This window comes from Bos javanicus, chromosome 16 (genome assembly GCF_032452875.1).
Source record: "Bos javanicus breed banteng chromosome 16, ARS-OSU_banteng_1.0, whole genome shotgun sequence".
Taxonomy (NCBI): Eukaryota; Metazoa; Chordata; class Mammalia; order Artiodactyla; family Bovidae; genus Bos; species Bos javanicus.
Window position 1 is genome coordinate 65,106,444 of NC_083883.1, and position 20,592 is coordinate 65,127,035.

General features: G+C 45.6%; 1 protein-coding gene and 1 long non-coding RNA gene across 9 annotated transcripts in view; one reads left to right on the forward strand and one right to left on the reverse strand.

The window, feature by feature from the left end:
- Window positions 1-6,529, forward strand: part of LOC133228079 (uncharacterized) — a 38,227-nt gene extending 31,698 nt beyond the window's left edge. For both annotated transcript variants that reach the window (XR_009730050.1, XR_009730051.1), the window contains 2 exons: window positions 2,644-2,706; window positions 4,382-6,529. This is a non-coding gene — a long non-coding RNA (uncharacterized LOC133228079). The remainder of the gene's footprint in view (window positions 1-2,643; window positions 2,707-4,381) is intronic.
- The window catches only part of NMNAT2 (nicotinamide nucleotide adenylyltransferase 2), a 217,688-nt gene that overhangs the window by 80,901 nt on the left and 116,195 nt on the right, over window positions 1-20,592 (reverse strand). The gene's annotated exons all lie outside the window — the stretch shown is intronic.

The following is a 20,592-nucleotide window of genomic DNA, read 5'->3' on the forward strand; positions in this document are numbered from 1 at the left end:
ATTTCCCTGTTAAGAGCATTATCCAAGCTCTTATTGTCGCTCTCACGGAGGGACACAGTCAGAGAGCCACATTAAGCTGTCCATTTTTTCCAGGGAGGCTGCCCACCCACTGCCTGTCTGCCGACTGTGTTCACTTTCCTCCCGGCCTCCAACTTCCTCTGGCGACCCCCAAGATGAGGTCCAGACGCAGGCAGGAATGGGTCGGCCCAAGCATAACTGAGCACTCTACGGAGGCATTGCAAACACTCAATCTTAGAGTGGTTTGGAAGCCATTGAATCCTCTGTCTCCTCTGCCAGATGCAGAACTGTGGCTCAGAGAGTTTGAGCAAGTTGCATGGGGTCACTTGGCCGGATGGCGGCACAACCCAGACTCGAGCCAGGTCCATCGACCTCCCATGCTGGGTTCCACTCACTCTTATCACCACGCTACACGTGTGTGCTAAGTCACTGCAGCCATGTCCAACTCTGTGCAACCCCATGGACTGCAGCCCGCCAGGCTCCTCTGTCCATGGGTTTCTCCAGGCAAGAATACTGGAGTGGGTTGCCATTGCCTTCTCCAGAGGATCTTCCCAACCCAGGGATCGAACCCACGACTCTTACGTCTCCTGCATTGGCAAGCAGGGTTCTTTACCACTGGCGGCACCTGGGAAGCCCTACCACCACCACTCCTCTTCCCCCCCAAAGCAGGGAGGCTGGGCATCCAGCGTGGGTACATGAGATGAAGTCTGACAAGTGACTAAGAGCATGGAGCTGGAGCCAGAGTACCCAGGTTCAAATCCCAGCTCCACCACTCCCCGGCGGCCTGCACTCAGCCCAGCTACCTAACAGCTCTATGCCTCAGTCATCCTATCTGTAAAATGGAGATAAAAACAGCATCTATTGCTTAAGAGCATTGTAGCATTATTAAGTTAATGAGTAAAGCATTTTGACCACTGCCTGGCACGTGGTACACTCTATATGTATGTTTGCTAAATAAAATCAAGCAGCCTCTGATGCCCCAGGGTCTGAGGAGTTGTCTGGAGGTAGAGCCATCCCAGGCCATCAGGTGGACAGAGGAGGGGCTGTGTTGCAAAAGCAGCCAGGAGCGGAGCCGAGGAAAGAAGGAACAGGACATGTGCTGCGGCCTGGGTCACCTCGGCGGATGCCCCCTCCCCATTCCTCCCAGAAACCTCCACGTCCTCCCTAAGCACACCTCAGCTAGTGGTGTCCCCCAGGAGCACTGCTGGTGGCAGTGAGGCCGCCTGCTGAGTGGCCAGTTCCCTCCACCTCCCGAAGCTGGGCTTGGGAGAGGACAAGGTTCCAGAGACTCCTGCTGAGGCGGCGGTGAGAGCTTCCAGAAGTCTGGGTCCACCGGCTGAAAGCTCTTAAAGTGTGGGGCAGGGTCACAAAAGGAACTCCTAAAAAAGGAGGCATTTCTTATTGGGGTTTTTTGGTTTGTTTTTTACCAACTTGCATCTTTAAGGGTTAAATCAAACAGGAACAGTGAGGTGAATTCCATTCCAGCTGGCAGTTCTTCTCCCTTCAGGGTCCTCTCAGAAGCTCGTGGGAAATATGCAGGGCTCGGAGATCCTCATCCCTGGCTTCACGATCCTAACATCCCCTTCAGATCTTCACGCAACCTCTCAGAAATGTGGGAAGAATTTTCTCTTGTGTTTTCCTGAGCACGCTCTCTCTCTCCCCACCCCCTTTCTTCCCTCTCCCCTCACTTCCCCAGGTTTATTCAAGGTCCAGGCTTGATGTTCAGGCAGAGACACCATCTGAGACTCAGCTGGGGTCCCCTCCAACCTGAACAGCTCCCAGTAATTCCAGGGAGATGACAGAGGACGGTGGAATTGGGGAGAGGGGCAGTGGTGCGCTGAGCACTCGCTCTCTCGGTGGAAAAGGCAGCCATCAGTCACAGCTGCTCTTATAAAACACACCTCGAAGCCAGGGGAGGGGGCTGCCTCAGGCTGCCAGGCCTGTATTCCAGCTCACTTCTGGGGACTTGAGGAGGAGTGTTGATGGGGAAGCCTGAAGGGAAGAGAAGGAGGCTGGAGAGGGAGGAGCTGGCAGGGGACCCTGCTGGACAGACAAGACGAAAGGAAAGGAGATACGGAGGGGCTGAGTGACTGAGGGAAGAGGAGGCAGGTTGGCCCAGGGGTGGGCCAAGGGAATTCAGGAGCCAGCTGGGAAGGTAAACACCTGCTTTCTCCTAATAGAAAGCCACCAGGCTTCCTTTAAGAACCACCTTCCTCTCTGGAAGCCTCTGCTGCTCTCTCTGTGGGGCCCTCCTGCTGCAGCCTCAGGACTGCGTTCTTCAGAGAGTGAGACACACAGAGCTGGTAACTCAGGGCTCCTCCCCAGGGGGGACACAATCGCCCCCCCAGCCCCACCCCCACGCCTCCGGGCAACCCTCCCACTCAGCATGCCCACTTTGTATCCGGTTTTAATCCTCCAAACTGAACCAGTGTCAGATAAGAGCTCTGCCAAGGCACCACACTTACCTCTCAGGCCCAGCTTTGTGTTAGAGAACTGCTTATGTTAGCAAACAAAGGGCCAGTGGGCCTCCTCTAGAATTTGTATGCAGGGCCCAGGTTCACATAGTTAAACCTACTTCTGTGTTTTCTGATCTCACCAACATGGGATTTTTTTTTTTTTTTTCAGACAACTTTATCTTATCTGTCTTTTGGGGATGTAATAACCCAAGATACACTGCAGACTTAAATGGTAAGAGTCAGGATGTGATATTAATCACTGAGAATACTCAGCTTTAAAAGCACCAAATGCTGAATAAATTAAAGCACTCAGTCATGCAGACCAGACCAAAGGGAGGGGAAACTGAGGGCAACTACAATAGAGACAAGACTTAAAAGGAGCTTTGGGATCTGCCTGAGCATGAGGATAAAACTGAGATGCAAGCAGACGCTGCCACCAGCCAGCCCTGCGCTGAGTCGGGAAAAGGGATTCTAAAAGGTCAAAAGGACGGCCCTTGAGTCTGAGAGACAGAATGCTAGCTAAGCCCACGAGGACCTTCCCCAGGATCACTCTTAAATTATTCTGGACCAGAAGGAAATTCCACAACTTGCTTGGATCTCATCGTTTCTCTGGGGATGCAAACTCACCATGGAAAATTCCCAGCCTCACCCAGGTCTGGGCACCCTGCCCTGCCACTCTCCCCGCTGGTTTCTGGGCCTTGAAAACCTCCGCACATTTTCCCTCGTCTTGTTGGCAGCAGTGACAACTATCCGCTTGTTGGGAACCAAAAGGTGGTGGCAAACTTGGAGATGATGATCAAAGGAAGGCGCCACCAGACCTATGGTGTCAGCGTCACCAGGCAGGGCCGTCTGTCCCGGCGCAGAACTGGGATGCATGGGCTCCCACGGTGGAGACCCCAGAGAGAAGGCCTCCACCCATCTGTCCAAATTCCTTTTGAGGGGAAGGAACCAAACCCAGAAGGAGGCCAGTGCCCAGAGAACCCTCCAGGGGATACTCAGAGTCGGTAAAATAAGTTCTGGCTATCCCAGCACTCAGAGGTGTAACTGAACATTTCTAGATAAACGCAAAGGAAAACTCAAACTGCAGGTGGGTTGAGAAGGTCACCTCTGCTGTGGAGGCAGAATATCAGCCCCCTCAAATGCTGACATCCTATTTCTTGGAACCTGGGCATGTGTCACCTTGTATGGCAAAAAGGACTTTGCAGATGCAATTGAGTTAAGGATCTCAGGATGGGGAGATTATCCTTGATTATTCAGATAGACCCAGAGTAATATCCAGGTCCCTCTAAGAGGGAGACAAGAGGGCCAGAGTCAAAAAGGTGTGACAAGGAAAGCAAAGGTCGAGTGGGTTCCATTCCTGGTCCGGGAAGACTCCACATGCCTTGGGGTAACTAGATGCACCACAACTGCTGAAGCCCGTGTTCCCTAGAGCCTGTGCTCTGCAACAGGAGAAGCCACCTCAGTTAGAAGCCCGCAACTAGAGAGCAGCCTCCTCTCTCTGCAACTAGAGAAAGCCAGCATACAGCAATGAAGCCCCAGCTCAGTCATAAAGAAAGAAAGAGATAATTTTTTTTTTAAAAAAAGCAAAGATGGAATGGGCAAGGAAACATATTCCCCCACAACATCTAGAAGAGGAAGCAGCCCACACGACCCATTTTAGACTTCTGGCCTTCCGAAGTATAAGGTGATGCATGTATATTGATTTAAACCACTAAGTGTGTGGTAATTCACTATAGCAGTGAGAGGAAACTAATACTCTTCTAAGCTACACGACTTCCCCATGACCCAAACCATTTCTGGGTGAGCCTAAAACATGGCGCCCGTCTTGCCTCTCTCCACAGATGACCTTTGCCTGGTGTTCCCCTCTCCTGACTTATTAACGCTGCCATTCATTCTCTCATTTCCAGATATGAAAAAATTTGTTCTCCTCAGCTATCTGAAGGACCCACCAGTGTCATCTCATCGTTCCCAGTAAGAAAGCTGGAAGGCGAAACACAAGTCCACGGGCTTTGAAGAACGTGCATGATGCCTTTTCCTCACTGACTGAAGGAGACACTGGGAAGGGTCCCTCCAGCAGAAGAGTCAGTCATAGGTTTCTCCACTGGCCCTCCCAGACACACCCAGAGCGATGTATTGTATGTCTGTGTCATGTAGACTGTAGCTGTCTGTCACAGGATGCCACCCCTGGGGATGGCCAGGGCCCTGGGCCTCCCCGAGAGGTGTGCTGGAAGGCCACAGATTATGTATCCCCCCCACCCTCCCACCCATCCCTGCCCCAACTTTCATCTGGGTAATCTGTCCAGACAAATATCCAAGGAGACCTTTCTTGGCCTTCTATACAGCCTCCTCCAGGGAAAGGGGTTTGTCTCCACTCCCCGCTGCACAGACACAAGCCCATTGCAAGATCCTCTGAGCCCCAGTTGGCACAAGCCACTCTCTTCTGCTCCAACTTTCACACCACAGGCAGCAGCTCACAGGCCTCAGGGCCCTGCCAACCTTTGATATAAATTCTGTTCCATTTCAGCATATTCTGTGCTTCCCCTAAAAGCCACATTCAACTGAATTTATTTTACCCCAGAGTCTGTCTGGGCCTTACTGAATAGGTACTGTGGTGGGCATAAGAATACCCCATCCAGTCTTCCTGGCCCCAACTCAGATGCCCACGGACAGCTGAGCACTGGTGTGTGGGAGGCTCCCAGGGTGCCCTAGGGAGACGGCTCTGGGCCCACTTCCTGTCTGCTCTGGTCAATGAGTCAGAAATAGGTCACACGTTAAGTGGAGAGAATTGAGGAACTAGAACACAGTTTGGGATTAGGTTATCACTTCTCCCAACTCCTCACCATGTTGATTAATAGTAATTATCCAATGTAACTTCCCAGGCACTTTAGAGATGTCTTCTTATCCAGTTCACTCAACTACTCCATGAGTCTACTGGGCTTCTGTGAAAAGTCACCAGCTTCAACCAAAATAACAACAAGCCCCACCCAGGAGTTTTCCTCCTCCTTCTTACTCCTTCTTAGATCCTGTCTTTGTTAACGGCAACACGTCCATTCAGACGCCTAGACAGAAATGTCTGGTAGAAACCATAGGGTCTCATCCAATTCCATCTCCAAGTCCTGGAAAACCGACATCTCTGGCTTCGGATGCAGGTGGGAAGGAGACAGCCCTTTGGCGTGAATGTAAAACAAGAATGAAACACCAAACGACCATCCACTACCAACCCCTGAGGCGGGTGGTTGGGAGTGAAGGGGCTCTTTTTCTGATCCATGGCTGCTTTTGCTGCAGCCGGGTTTGAAGATGTTTCTGCTCAGGTCATCTCCAGTTACAGCCTGGCTTTGTCTCCTCGGGCTGAACATTTCTCCCATCTAATATGATGCCTTCCTGAAGCTTAAGGAAAAACACAGCTTCCCAGAAGGGACACATCCGTTCCTCTGGACGCCTTCTCTGTGACCCAGGTGAAGTAGATCAACCCTTCTCTGTGCTCCCATGGTAACACGTGCATGCCTCTTTTTGCAATTATCCCAAGCACTGTCATTTATTTCATTGCATCCGTTTCTATATATGGTTCTTCAACTAGACTGTAGGCTCTTGGAAGTCAGGACCAGGTTTACCTTCTAATCTTCATCCTAATTAATGCTTGGCACATTATAGATGCTCATCAATGTTTGTTGGACAATCTCTGAATGCAAGAGGCTGGCCCATCCTCTGTGCACAGGATGTTCTTAGAGATGAAGGTTTACAAGGAGAGTAGGAGGCAGAGACCTTCAATGGTAAGAGTGTCTGAACTCTATGAAATTCATTCCTGGGAAGAACTAAAGCCAAATCAGAAATTACTCTCTGAATTTATGTGATTTCCTCTAATACCGACCTTATTCCCTGGCAACAGACTTTCATGGCTTCCTATTTCAACACAGCAAAACTCAGCTTGTTGGTTTTTAACCAGTATCTGCACTATTGTGTCACTAGAGTAGCACCATGATCAAATGCAAGCCTAACAGAGTAGATTAGGAATGAAGCTAGGAGGATGAGATTAAACTTGACAACTGTTAACATCATGAGTCATTGTCTCCTCCACTTTTCTTTGAATCCTTACATCAGGCTTCTGTTACACATGGCAGACTGAATACATGCATTTATTGCCACTCTCTTGAAACCCCACTAAAATGACGTTACAGGAATAAAAAAGTAAAATTGTCAAGGACAGAGAAACCAGAAGGGGAGACAGAAGATGCCTACACATTTTTTGGAAGGTCAAAATACATGCGTGAGTGGTGATTGACATGGCAGAGTGGAGAAAGCCAAAGCTTAAACATCTAGAGCTAATTTGCACCGTTGAACCTAAGAATGACTTGGGATCTGAGACACCATTATCTTAGAAAGCATGGAGCGGAACAGAGAATGAGTAAAAACTGATACAAGGGGCTGTTACACCTGCACAGCCCCTGGCCTCTGGAGCAGGTTTGCTGCCCCTCCTTGACCCTGGCGGGAAATGAGAATATTATCCTCTGGAACAGATGATCCTAAAAGGTTCTAGACTCTGGGAAACCGGACACAGTGAAGGGCAGAAGGAAAGTGCCTTCTGGAAAGCAAGGGGATTAAGAGGGTCTCCATGCTAAAGAGTGATATCCACAGTTCCCTTTCTTATGAGGCTCCCAGAATCTGGTTCATGTTCCTCGAGCAGAAGACTGAGGACTCTTTTTTTTTTTTTTAATGATATTTTCATTTATTACTTTTTAATGTTTATTTGTTTATTTTTGACTGTGCTGGGTCTCCCCTGCTGCACGGGTCTTTCTGTAGTTTTGGCAGCAGGACTACTCTCTAGTTGCTGCTCGCAGACTCTAGAGCACAGGCTTAGCTTACTTGCAGCACGTTGGTTCTTCCTGCATCAAGGATAGAACCCATGTCTCCTGCATTGGCAGGTGGGTTCTTTACCACTGAGCCACCAGGGAAGCCCAGAAGTTTAAGAACTCTTCTTTAGAGAAGCTGATGGGCTCAAGAGAAACATGGATCGATACTGATGGAACCACTCTTGCATATTCCTAAAGCCCACTAGTCAACAGGCTCCAACTGGGACTCAATAAGGCCTGGCTTATGAATGGGCAGTCAAGGATCACCAGTTATTTGAGGAAAGCATTCAATTTAAAGGCAGAAAATCATAATAAATAAATGGGGTTTGGGGTGGGGCTCAGAGAAACAGAGGAAATGCAGAAAATAGGGGAAAAAAATTAAAGATGTAATATCCTCAGAGAGATATAAGATCTTGCTTTCATGAAATGAGAAGAAAATTCTATACCAAACAATCATTCATTCATTCATTAGCTATTTACTGTGCTAATTGTGGATGGTACTGTTCTAGGTCCTAGAAACACAGCACTAAAAGAGAAAACATTTAAACATCCCTGTCCTCACGGAGCTTTCATTTCAGGGAGAAAGAAAGACACCAAACAAAAAGTAAATAAAATACAGTATGTCTTATTATGATATATACTATGGAGGGAAAAAAGATAGCAGGGAAGTAAGTTAGGAAGAGCTAGCAGAAAGGGATTATATAAATTTAACCATGATGATCAGGGAAGACCTGAAGGAGGAGGTGCATTTGAACAAAAAATATAAAGGAAGCTAGGTAGCAAATATGAGAAAGAAAGACTCGTGCCAGTTAAAAATATTATGGCCAAAATTTGAAATTATAAGAAAAGTTAGAAGATTAGGTTGAAGAAATCACATAAAGTAAACCATAAAACAAACAGCAATAGGAGAGAGGGGGAAAAAAAGGTAGAAGGTAAAAGATGAATCCAGGAGGTTCAATCTGACTAAAAGGTTTCCCAGAGACACACACATGTATGGTGTACTAATTCTCAATAAAAGCAGAGGAATGGGGTAGGAAACATCTCTACAACAACACCACTGAAAGTACTGGGTGCTGAAACTGGTAGATACGTGCGGAGGGAAGAGAGAGCTTCAGCTCCTACCTAAGGGAAGAGAGAGTTTCAACTCCTACCTAACACTCATAAAGAGTAAATCTGACACAAGGTTTAACATATTTACCTAAATATACAGGCTGAAAACCATAAAGCCTCAAGAAGAAAATTTAAGAGAATAAATTTGTAATTTTGCAATAGTCAAAGATTTCTCAGGACAGAAAAAGTACTAACTGTAACAGAAAAAATGATAAATTGAACTTCTGACAGGTCTTAAAACTTCTGCTCATCAAAAGATACTTTTAAGAAAATGAATAGGTAAGCTGACCAATTGGAGAAAATACTTGCAATTTATGTTACCAAGGACTTCTATCTAAAATACATAAAGAACTCCTACAACTGAATAATAAAAAGTTAAACCAATGAAAAGAACATGCATGCAAATGTGAATATATATTGAATACATATTTTTAAACCTTTTTTATTTTGAAAATAATTATAGATTATAGGAAGTTGCAAAGAGAGTACAGAAAGGTCCCATGTACTCTTCACTGACTATCCCCCCTTAGTTATATTTTACATCACTTTGTAACATTTTGAAGACTGACAGTTTAAAAGATTGACAATGCCGAATGTTGGTGGTGATGTGGGAAAACTGAAACCTTTATAAATTGCTGATGAGATTGTAAAATGGCTATCACTTTGGAAAACGATTTGAAAGTTCTTTATAAACAGATGCGTATTGTGTAACTCAGAAATTCTATTCTTAAGTACTTACCAAAGAGAAAAAAAATCATATGTCCACAAAAATACTTCCACAAGAATGTTTATAGCAAGTGTATTCACAATAGCCCCAAATCAGAAGCAACCCAAATGTTAATCAACAGATTATATAGTATTCATAAAATGGAATAGTACTCAGCAGTAAAAAAGGATACACTGTGCTACTCCCAAGAACACGGAGAAATCTCAATAACATTATGTTGAGCAAAGAAAGCCAAATGCAAAACAATATATACAGTATAATTCCATTTACATGAAGTTCAGCACTGCAAAACCAAAATTTGATGATAGAAATCAGAACGATGGCTTTGTGTTGAGGATAAGGATTGCCTGGAAGGGGGCATGAGGAAACTTTCTGGGGAGATGGAAATTGTCTGTACCTTGACTGGGCGGTTAGTTACACAGGTGTATCTATTTATCAAAATTCACTGGATTGTACATTTAAACTTGTTGCTCTATGTAAACTTTACATCTGTTTTCAAAAGTGAAAAGAATGAGGGGAAAAAAGATTTCCACAATGAGAAAAAGAATGAGATAATGAAAGGAAGGAAATAAGGGGAAAAAACACAAATTAAGATTTTAATTTTTAAATTCTCATATCATTTTTTGATATATTATTTAGTGTTATTATTACAACATAGATGGTATAAATAAAAACCCAAGACATAAAGAGGTAAGTAATTTACTAAAAAAAAAAGTCCTGGATCTAGGTTTTCTTACTACCAATAAACTTAACCACCTCCCCTCTGTGGCAAGAAAAATACCATATGTTTGAGAAGCATCTATAATTGAGAGCTGCCATCAGTCTGTGGGCTATTATAATTATCCCTTCAAGAGTAATGGACCAAGGATTCAGCTGAAGCCTCTCTGTTGGCAGCAATCATTTCCTGCTCCATTTTTGAATTCTTAATCACTCAGATACCTTAAGCCATCAATATTCTCTATCCATTTGCACTATTACTGCCATTCTCCAAAGATCTAAACGCCTTGTGGATGATGCTGGAAGATGTCACAAACCAGGCTTCTCTACGGAGAGAGCAGCTGTGTTGTGCTCAGAGCTTTTACACCCAAGGAATGGGACGGCTGGAGCATGCACTCCCATTTATTTGCTCTCCAAATCTAAGGAATAAACTTAGTTCTCTTACTACTGATTTCATCTAGGTCCCCTTCCTGAAGAAAGTGTATGTACTGCTATATTTAAAATAGATAACCAACAAGGACCTACTGTCTAGCACAGGGAACTCTGCTCAATATTCCTAACAACCTAAATGGGCGAAGAGTTGGAGAAAGATTAAATATGTGTATGTGTATCACCGAATCACTTTGCTGTATACCTGAAGCTAATGCAACATTGTTAATTAACTATACTCCAATATAAGATAAAAAAAATTTAAAAAGAAAGTGTATACTGTGAACTACAGAAAATGAAATGTTACAGGATACAGACAGAAGAGTAGGAATACATCTGAAAGCTCATAACCCTGATACAAGTATCAGAACCCTGAGTTTGTCAAATGAATAACGATTCATCAGAAAACTGACAGCTAAGAGGGTTCTCAGAGATCATTTATTCCAAACACCCTCTCTTTACACATGAAAAAAATGAGGTTCATTTTGTGTGTGTGTGTGAAGGTGGAGACGGGGGAAAAGAGAGACAAAGGGAGAGAGGGAGAAGGAGGTGACAATGTGGAAATAGCATTGAAATCTCAATTAGGAAATCTTGGTTTCACATCCTGGTTTTCACTTGGAAGCACAATCTTGGCCAAGTGCTTAACTGAACCTCTGGTTCTCTCCATACAATGACCATAAGAGAATCTGTCCTGATTACTCGCCTGTTCATATGAGAATCAAATAAAAAGGTCTGAGAAGCTGTTTTGTCAAGCCTGTGTTAATGCTTGTTACTACTATTGCCCAAGTTGGTAAACGGGAAAGTTACAACTAGAAGTCAGGTCTCCAGAGTGCACTCCGTTTGTCTGGAAACCACCCCTCGACTCCTCAGCTGACCTTGGGGAGCTCGGTGTGATTAACCTCACGGCTTAGGAGGGAGCATCTGGCTTCAGGGGGTTGTGGGGGAGGAGCAGTGGCGGCTGACCGTTAGTGAGACAATGTGGGCTTGGGAAAGAGCAGGAAGTAACTAGAAACTGTCCCATGTCAGAGGATTTGGCCAGGCAACCTTTTGGAGACTGCCCTGCCCCGTCTCAGGCAAAGAAGACCAATGGGAAGGGCAGAACTGCGAAGACAGAAGGAAATGTCTGCGGGGATCAGGACCAAGGGCCTCCAGGGTCTCTCGTTCCCTGCTGGCTGAGTTTGAAGGGTCCCGCCAGTTGCCCCTTCTCCCCCAGCCTTCTGCCAAGGTCCCACGAAGGGCAGGCGCAGCAGCTCCCGGAAATCGCTGCTTTAAATCTTCAGGGATTGACATCCAGAGAACGTGCTTGGAAAGCATTGCTGAATCCCTTTCGGCATTTTTGAAGAGAGTTTAGAGTTAACAGCTTTCCTGTGGGAAGAAGCCCAGCTCAGAGAAACCCTGGATGCAAACCCTGAGCCATCATTCACAAGCTGAAAGTCCCTGTAACAGATTCAACTTGTCTGAACTCTAATGTCCTTGTACTTACAGTTGGGATAAAAACAATACCTTCTTCTTTTTTTCAATTTTATTTTATTTGTTTGATTTTTTAAATTTTTTTGGCCATGCCGCAAAGCATGTGGGATCTTAATTCCCTGACCAGGGATCGAACCCACCACCCCTCCCCACAATGGAAGCATGGAGTCTTAATCCACTGGACCGCCAGGGAAGTCCCAACAATACCTTCTTCATAGAATTATTGTGAGGAAGGTAATGATAATGGTTAATGCTAATTGAACTACGTGCTGTGCATTGTTCTAAGCTCTCGACATGGATTATCTCAGTTGTCACACAGTGTGTTTTTGATAACTCTTCTGGCACCTGGGAGCTACCATGCTCACAAGTAAAATGAAGCTCCTTTTGAGCGAGCATCTTCATCTCTGTCTCCTAGGGAGCCGGTGAGAGGCTGGAAAGGGGATGTGCCTGCCTTAGGGAGAGGGTGGAAGCATTCATTAATGCCTGAACTCACTCCTGGGAGGTGAGGCCGTTATTATTATTAAAAATCAAGACGCTGTAAGCACAAACATATGAAAGGAGAGTGGTCCCTTTGAACGTCAAGAGAGCCAGCTGGACTGATTAGAATGATTACAATGAGTAGGAAGTCTGGCCGTTCCCTCCATCTTCCTTAGGGTCCACTGCCAATCAGCCTTGCAAGGCGCCTCAGCCCAGTGAATCACACTCTGGCTTCTCCCTTCCTGGGTGCTGTGTCCCTGGAGGGAGTGCCGAAGAGCAACAGCTGTGCTAGCAAGCCAGCCTCTCACATGGCTACCACTGGAGACATATCCTCAAGTACACACAGTTGACTGACTGGTACCCCGGAGGTGGAGCAGCTGGTGCAATGGCCGTTTGGATCCTGACGCTGTTTGCTCTGGTTAGCTGCTTCTTGGGAAGAGCCGGACTGGGGAGTCTTTCCAAACACCTGGCGACTTAGGTGTGAACATCCCTGCTCGGATGCTGGCAGGATTTATCCGCCAGGCCTGCCAAGCTGGGCTGAGGTAGATTAACCCAAGGATGACCTGCGAGGTTACTGTTTAATTACCACACCCAGAAAGTGCCCTAATGGTGAGGGAGGAAAATGATCATGACCCAGAAGCCCCACCCAACAACATGAATTTATCCTAAGGGTGGGTCATGGTTATTAGAGTATTATCTTTAGCTGAGGTGGGCTAGAGTTCACCAAGGCTGCAAATGGGTTATTACATTAGATCCTGATGACAACCTATGAGCTAAAGCAAGATGTGTCTTTATTTTACCGACAAAGAAACTGAGGTTCTCTGCCCGGCTGAGGAACTTGGCCCAAGGTCATACAGTTAATGGGCAGCTGAGCTAGCATGCTGCTTAGAGCTGGCACTTAGTAGGTGCTTTAAGAATAAGAAAAGACTGTATTAAGGTAGGTTTTCTCAGCCTCTGCCCTGCTGACACGTTGGATCAGATGATTCTTTGATACGGGAACCGTCCTGTACGTTGTAAGATGTTTAGCCGCATCCCTGGCCTCTATCACTAGATTTCGGCAGTTCCCTATCCCATTTAAATGTGGGACTTCCCCGGTGGCCCAGTGGTTAGGATTCCGTGCTGAGACTGCAGGGGAGCACAGATTCTATCCCTGGTTGGGAAACTAAGATCTTGCATGCCACATAGCAAGGCCTAAAAAAAAAAAAAAAAAAAAATGTTCCCCAGAAAAGAAAACTGCCCCAGACTGAGAACCAGGGAGTTAGGGTAGTAGTAAGTGAAAGTCAGCCGAGGGCCCAATCCCAGGACTTCATCTGACTCTGCAGCCCAAATTGTGAGCCACCCAGGATCAGGTGAGGACTAGCTTCTGACATGTGATCATGACATCAAAATAGATCTCATAGTTAAGAAGTAATTCTCTCCTGCATGCCAGTACTGATGAAAATGGAATGGATCTCATTTCCCTTAACAATTCTACCACTACCTCCATTAGTAAAACGAAACCTCACTTTCATCTGGCCCTCTTATTCCTGAAGGAATCCATCAGGGCTGGAGATGGAACTCCTTTAGTCTACTCAGACTTCCTTTTGAGAGAAGAGAAGACATAAATAATCTCTGGAAACACTTCCTGATGATACAGAATCAAATATTCAGAATATTTAGAGTCCTCCCTAAATACCACTAAATACTGTACTTAGCACTTTATATGCTGTCTCATTTAAACATTATTTTCTAGATATGGAAACTGAAGCTGAGAAAGTCAAAGTATCTTTCCCAGGACCACAGAGCTAGCAATGACGAAGCTAAGGTTTGAGCTCAGGCCTGACCCAGGCAGCGCTTCCTCCCATCCTAGGGTCACTGGAACTCCCCCAAGCTCTTCCAGGGTCTGCTCTCAGCTGGTTCAGAACCCCAGAATGGAGAAGGAATGTGAGAGCTGTCATCCAATCCCATCCTCCCTGCCAAGGCCCATCTCCTGATTCCATATGGTGGAAACCTTCCTCTGGATAAAAATGAAATTGTGAAAGTGTTAGTCACTCAGTTGTGTCTAACTCTTGTGACCCCCAAGGACTGTAGCCACCAGGCCCTTCTGTTCCTAGGGATTCTCCAGGCAAGGATACTGGAGTGGGTTGCCATTCCCTTCTCTAGGGGAGCTTCTCAACCCAGAGATCGAAACTGTGTCTCCTGCATTGTAGGCAGATTACTTACCATCTGAGCCAATGGGGAAGCCCTCCATTGGACAGCCTATGGTCAATTAAAATTACTCTCCTAATACACCACCTCATCCTCTCCCCACTCCCACCCCCACCATTCAACCTCCTCCTGGCTGACTTGTCTCTGTCAAAAAATCACTCAATTTACCAAGTTATTAAGCCCTTGAAATCATCTTTGACTCTTCCCATGCACTCCCTTCTCCCACACCCAATCATTCGCCATGTCTTATACCTGTCCCGAGTCCCAGTCCCAATTCTGTCTCTAGACTCAGTTCTCTTTGCCTCTCACCTGGACTCTTCTCTTTTGGGGGGCTGTACTGTGCAGTTTGTGGAATCTTAGTTCCCAACCAGGGACTGAACCGGCATCTTTAGCAGTGAAATGGAGGAGTCCAAACCTCTTGAGCGCCAGAGAATTTCCCTACCTGGACCGTTAACGGCCTCTCACTGTGATCCCCTCCAGGCCTTTAACCTTCAATCTCACTGTACCCACTGCCTCCAGACTAAACATCAGCAGCTAACTCTGATCTTGACCTTCAGTGGCTCCCAAGGTCAACATGGTTGACTCCAGACTCCAGATGTGCCTTGACTGGACCCTCCTCTACTTTTCTGGCCTCTGTCCCACTGATCCCCAGAAAAATGAACATCTTGTCACCCCCAGTGTTCTACAACCTCTGTGTTTCTGCCTACTGTCCTGTCTGGAACAATCCTGCAACCCCACACTCACCCCTGGGATAGTCATTTCTTTCTCCCTTTCTTCTTGTGACAAAGCAAAGAGTCAAACATATGGAAACCCTCTCTACCCTTTAAGACCAAGCTCAGATGCTACCTCCTCCATGAAGCCTTTCTTGATTTTCCCAGTTGGAAGTGATCTTTCCTTCCTATTAAAATATATATATATATATTATATACATATATAATACATATGTATATAATACATATATAATGCAGCATATATGTATTATATATAATACAATATAATTCTATTATATTGATGTTGTCCAATTGCGGTGCTGGAGAAGACTCTCGAGAGTCCCTTGGACTGCAAGGAGATCAAACCAGGCAACCCTAAAGGAAATCAACTCTGAATATTCATTGGAAGGACTGATGCTGAAGCTGAAGTTCCAATACTTCGGCCACCTGATGCAAAGAGCTGACACATTGCAAAAGACCCCAATGCTCAGAAAGACTGACGATAAAAGGTGACGAGGGCGGCAGAGGATGAGATGGTTAGGTAGAATCACCGATTCAATGGATATGAGTTTCAGCAAACTCTGGGAGATAATGAAGGACAGGGAAGCCTGGTGTGCTGCACTTGATGGGGTCACAGAGAGTCAGACATGACTGAACAACAACAAATATGACATACTACAAACTACCATAATACATCCTTTGTATCTTTTCCTCTGGCATTTTATCACTATCTCTGTGAGTGTTCCCACCTTACTGCACAGAAAAACTCCTGATTCATAATCTGTAAAATGGGGATAATAATAATGGAAACTTTTTCATGGAACTGTTGAAAGGATTAAATTAGATTAAAGAAATTATTACATGGAAAACGCTTAGGAAATTAAATACACGTTAAGCATTCTAAAAATGCTTGCTATTATTATCTTCATGTCTTTGAGGCACTTAGTGGACATAGGAATTATTAAAAAATATTTTTGAACATATGAATGACTGTAATATCACTGTTCTTTGAAGATGCAACACAGCTGATCAGCATGTAGCCGGGGCTCCAGTTACATCCCAGATTTGAACAGAAGCCATTCTTTTCTTGAGTGCTGCCTTTCTCCTCATGGTAGATGGACCCTGAAACATCCTTTTCTTTTAGGCCGGTTGACTTGAATCCTTTTTTTTTTCCCCCATGCCAGTGCCCTGAGAGATAGCATAGTTCACTTTACTAGCAAACTCAGGCCAGGAGGAGTAAGTGAGGAGGTGTACACCGAAAATCATCCCCAAGGGAATTCCTGATACACCTCCCTCCCTCTCCTGTTGCGAAACATCTGTCCTCATCTGCTTTTCTTGGAGCTAGGACTTATAAAGAAAATACCTGTTCCTTCATTTTCCCAACAGGGTGACATATTTTCTCCTCAATTCAGCCTGAGGTTTCATTAAAACAGTAGCAATCCAGCAAAGACATCTTTTAGAGCGGGGGTCCCCAACTTCCAGGATCTAATTCCTGATGGCCTGAGGTGGAGCTCATGTAATAATAATAGAAATAGAGTGCACAATGTAGCGCGCTTGCGTCATCACGAAACCATCCCCTCCTCCTACTCCGATCGTGGAAAAACTGTCTTCCACCAAATTGGTCTCTGGTGCCAAAAAGGTGGGGGATCACTGTAGAGGTTTCTCAGTCCTTTGAAATAATAAGCAACATGGCCCTAATCTGCGTGTGCTCACGTGTGCTCACATGCATGAGTACGTCAGTGCACATACAGGCAGCAGAGGGGATGGAAATAATTTATTCTGGTGATGCCGAGGGAGTTATTGTTAACCATTTCCATCTTCCCTCACCATCAATGTCCATCCATGTGATCCCCTGTGGACAAGCAGTTGAGGCCCAGCACAGAAAATAGTAGAGTCACAAAGATATTTATGTTCTTTAGCCCCTAAGACCTTTGTATTGATATGAGTATAACAGAAAAAATAAAAGGAGGAGATGAGTAGAAGGGTGAAAGAGAAAATGTAAATGTTTTTGCATAATACCTCACACCAGCCTTGCAGCCCAGACGATTTGGAGATTAGCTGGAACAAAGGGTCTTTCATGGCACATGTAAGATAAGGGGCATTTCAGCAAGGTTCTTTTGCTTTAAAAAAACAAAACTGCAAATCCCTCTCCTTCATAGCTCCTGCTCGCAGATATATCTAAGGAAGATATGCTTTCTGAAATGCCTTGGGTTTTGGTGAGATCGTGATGCTTGACTTATTAAATTCATTATTTGAGCCCTGAGCCTTTCATCAGCTCATAAGCATAACTTTTCCTTGAAATGACAGCCTCAGCAGAGCACCAGGAAGCAAATCTGTGGAAGTCGTTGGGGGTTTCTTCTCACGTCATGCGTAGGAGAGCCTGTGACACGGGTCAGGTCCTTGCCAGGAGAAAGGAACACTGACGTGAACACGGTGAGGACGCGTGCTGCCCGCAGTACATCTGCTGCAAAGACCGAGTCAGGCAGTGAGAGCAACGTGCGTGAAACCCGGGCCAGTGGCTCCTGACCCATGGGGCCTGGCTCACCTGCTTTCTGACCTACACTGTCCTGGGCGCTGGTTTCTAGTGTTCAAAAATAGCCCACATGAAATCTGTCATACGGGTTATATTTCTCCCAAAGGACAGAGCTCTGCTGGTTTGCAATCCTGAATCATCATCTCAATGACACCTTTCTGCATGGTAGAATTGGAAGCAGGCTTGGAAATGTTTGCTGCCAAGTTCAGGTGCCTCTGCTCCTTCGGGCAGTCTGGGAGGAGCCTGGAAGAAGGGTCTACAGTCAGGGTCAACATCTCAAACTCCTGGCCTGCTCACAAAAGGACCAGTCATCCTTAAATGGTGACATAGATACAGAAGGGGCAGGGCAACTCTCAGGCAGCTCTGATGCTGAAGGCAAGGGAAGAGAAAGAAATGGAAAGACTTTAAAAGCATTCTCTCTCCAGCCCCCGCTGAGAATTTTAAATGCCTTCTACCCTGACATGTTTGAAGTCTGCATTTTATTGTCTGTTTAACTTACCCAGCAAGCTTCTGGGGCGGGCAAGAGCGATGTGGTTGTATGTTTGTATCTACAGCTGAGGATCTTGATGACACTCAGAGCAGCAGAAAATAATGATACAGCTAACATTCACCGCAGCAGTGGGTAGCCTGGGCCCAGAATGTAAAAGCTAAAGGAGAAATCACCTATCTGGATGGTGTGAAGAGGGCATGAGATTTCCGAAACTGCAAATGCAAACCCCAGGGATGGAAAGAAATATCAAATATTGGGTTGGCCTAAAAGTTCATTTGGATTTGTCTGTAGCATCTTATGGCAAAACCAAACAAACTTTTGGGCCAATCTTATACATACTGAATTCCTGCTGAAAATTACCTTGACCTTGCTGCCTGGGAACCTGGCAGAGAGAACTGGGAGGCTCATCCTTCTAGGGAAGAAGGTACAGAAACCATCCCTCCTTAGAAGAGGCCTGTGCTAAGTCGCTTCTGTAGTGTCCGACTCTTTGCAACTCTGTGGACTATAGCCCATCAGGCTCCTCTGTCCATAGAATTCTCCAGGCAAGGACACTGGAGTGGGTTGCCATGCCCTCCTTCAGGGGATCTTTCCAACCGAAGGACTGAACTCTCATCTCTTCTGTCTCTTGCATTAGCAGTTTTTGTTGTTGTTGTTGTTGTTTTACCACTAGTGATATCTGGGAAGCACCAGAAGAGGCATGACTCAATCCAAAACAGCAGGCCCCCTTGCTGGGCCTGGCAGAGTGTAGTTGGAGGTTCCTGAGCACAGCTCTTTCAAGACTTGCCTTGTGACCTCACCCCACTAGCCCACAATCACACACATCCATGCACTCATTTACCCTTCATTTATTGAATTCCTCCTATGCACCAGGCATCGTGCAAATACCCGAGCACATAAAGGTACACAGAATACGCACAACTCCCGCACGGAGCTTGCTTTCTGAGGAGGACAACTACAGAGGACGATAAATGCTTTGAAGAAATAAATGGAAGAACAAGACGGCTGGGGTCCTCCTGCTTGTCCCCTCCCTCACACCGCAGGCAAGGGCCACGACCCAGAGCATCCAGGGAGACAAGGGGTTCCCTGTTCTCACCCACCGACTGAGGCCAGGGAACTATCGTGGTCAGCCTCGGTCAGTTTGGGAGGGAAAACTGAGATAAACTCGATACCCTGTAGACTGGAGGCCTTGATGATAAAGGAAGGAAGGAAAAGAGAAGGAAGGCGGAAGGAAAAGAGAAGGAAGGCAGAAGGAAAGAAAAGGACCCTCTTTCTATTACCACAGCTTTGTAACTTGAAGTACATGTTAATAAGGTGTCTTTAGTAAGAAATACACATGTCTGACTTGCTCTATTGAGAGATTCTTGAGAGTGAACCACCCTGTAGACTGGTTATAAAGACTGGTTTCTTTTCTTTTCAATTTAGGTAAACTTAACTATTGGCCTTTAAAAAAAATTAAAAAGCAAATCATTAAAAACAGAAAGAAGAAAGAAATACGCACGTCTGACTTTCAAAGCCCAATGCTAATGCGTCAGAATTCATTTGTGTTACTAAGCTTGATCACAATTCAGCTCCAGGAATAGAGTGAACGATTTAAAATCTAGATAAAGACCCTTGGGAGTGGAGTAGAAGGAGTTCTTGATGGACACATTAGAGGGAGCAGCTATAGGAAATGAAAGGACAAAGGATAATTTCCATTGATTGCATGTCTACCACACGCCACACAGTACATGTGATTTCATTTAATCTTCACAAATAGTATGTATTATCTTCTCTTTCTTACAGCAGAGTGAACTAAGGCTTAAGGAAATTAAATACCTTACTTAAGATCACAAAGCTATTAAGCGGTACAGCTGGAATTTGAAAACTTCTCACTTCTAGAATTGTGTCAGCAAAAATGGCAATGAAATCTCCCCATGGCATCTTGTACTGAGGGTTGGGGAGAGGAATGTTCTTGGGAGCCATGTTCCATCATTATTACCAGCCGACCTACTACTGCTAAGTCACTTCAGTCGTGTCCGACTCTGTGCAACCCCATAGACAGCAGCCCACCAGGCTCCTCCGTCCCTGGGATTCTCCAGGCAAGAACACTGGAGTGGGTTGCCATTTCCTTCTCCAATGCATGAAAGTGAAAAGTGAAAGTGAAGTCACTCAGTCGTGTCCGACCCTCATCGATCCCATGGACTGCAGCCTTCCAGGCTTCTCCATCCATGGGATTTTCCAGGCAAGAGTACTGGAGTGGGGTGCCATTGCCTTCTCCAGCCAGCCGACCTACCATCATGTAAAATTTCTCTTCTTCTCGTTAGAACAGTGTGTCATACTCCAGATCAGTGCTCCGGCACCTGGCCCCATTTGCTTTGGGTCTTGCTCTTTGCTCAGCCACTTATGTGTTTATCTGCCACAGATTTCATTTAAAATGACTTG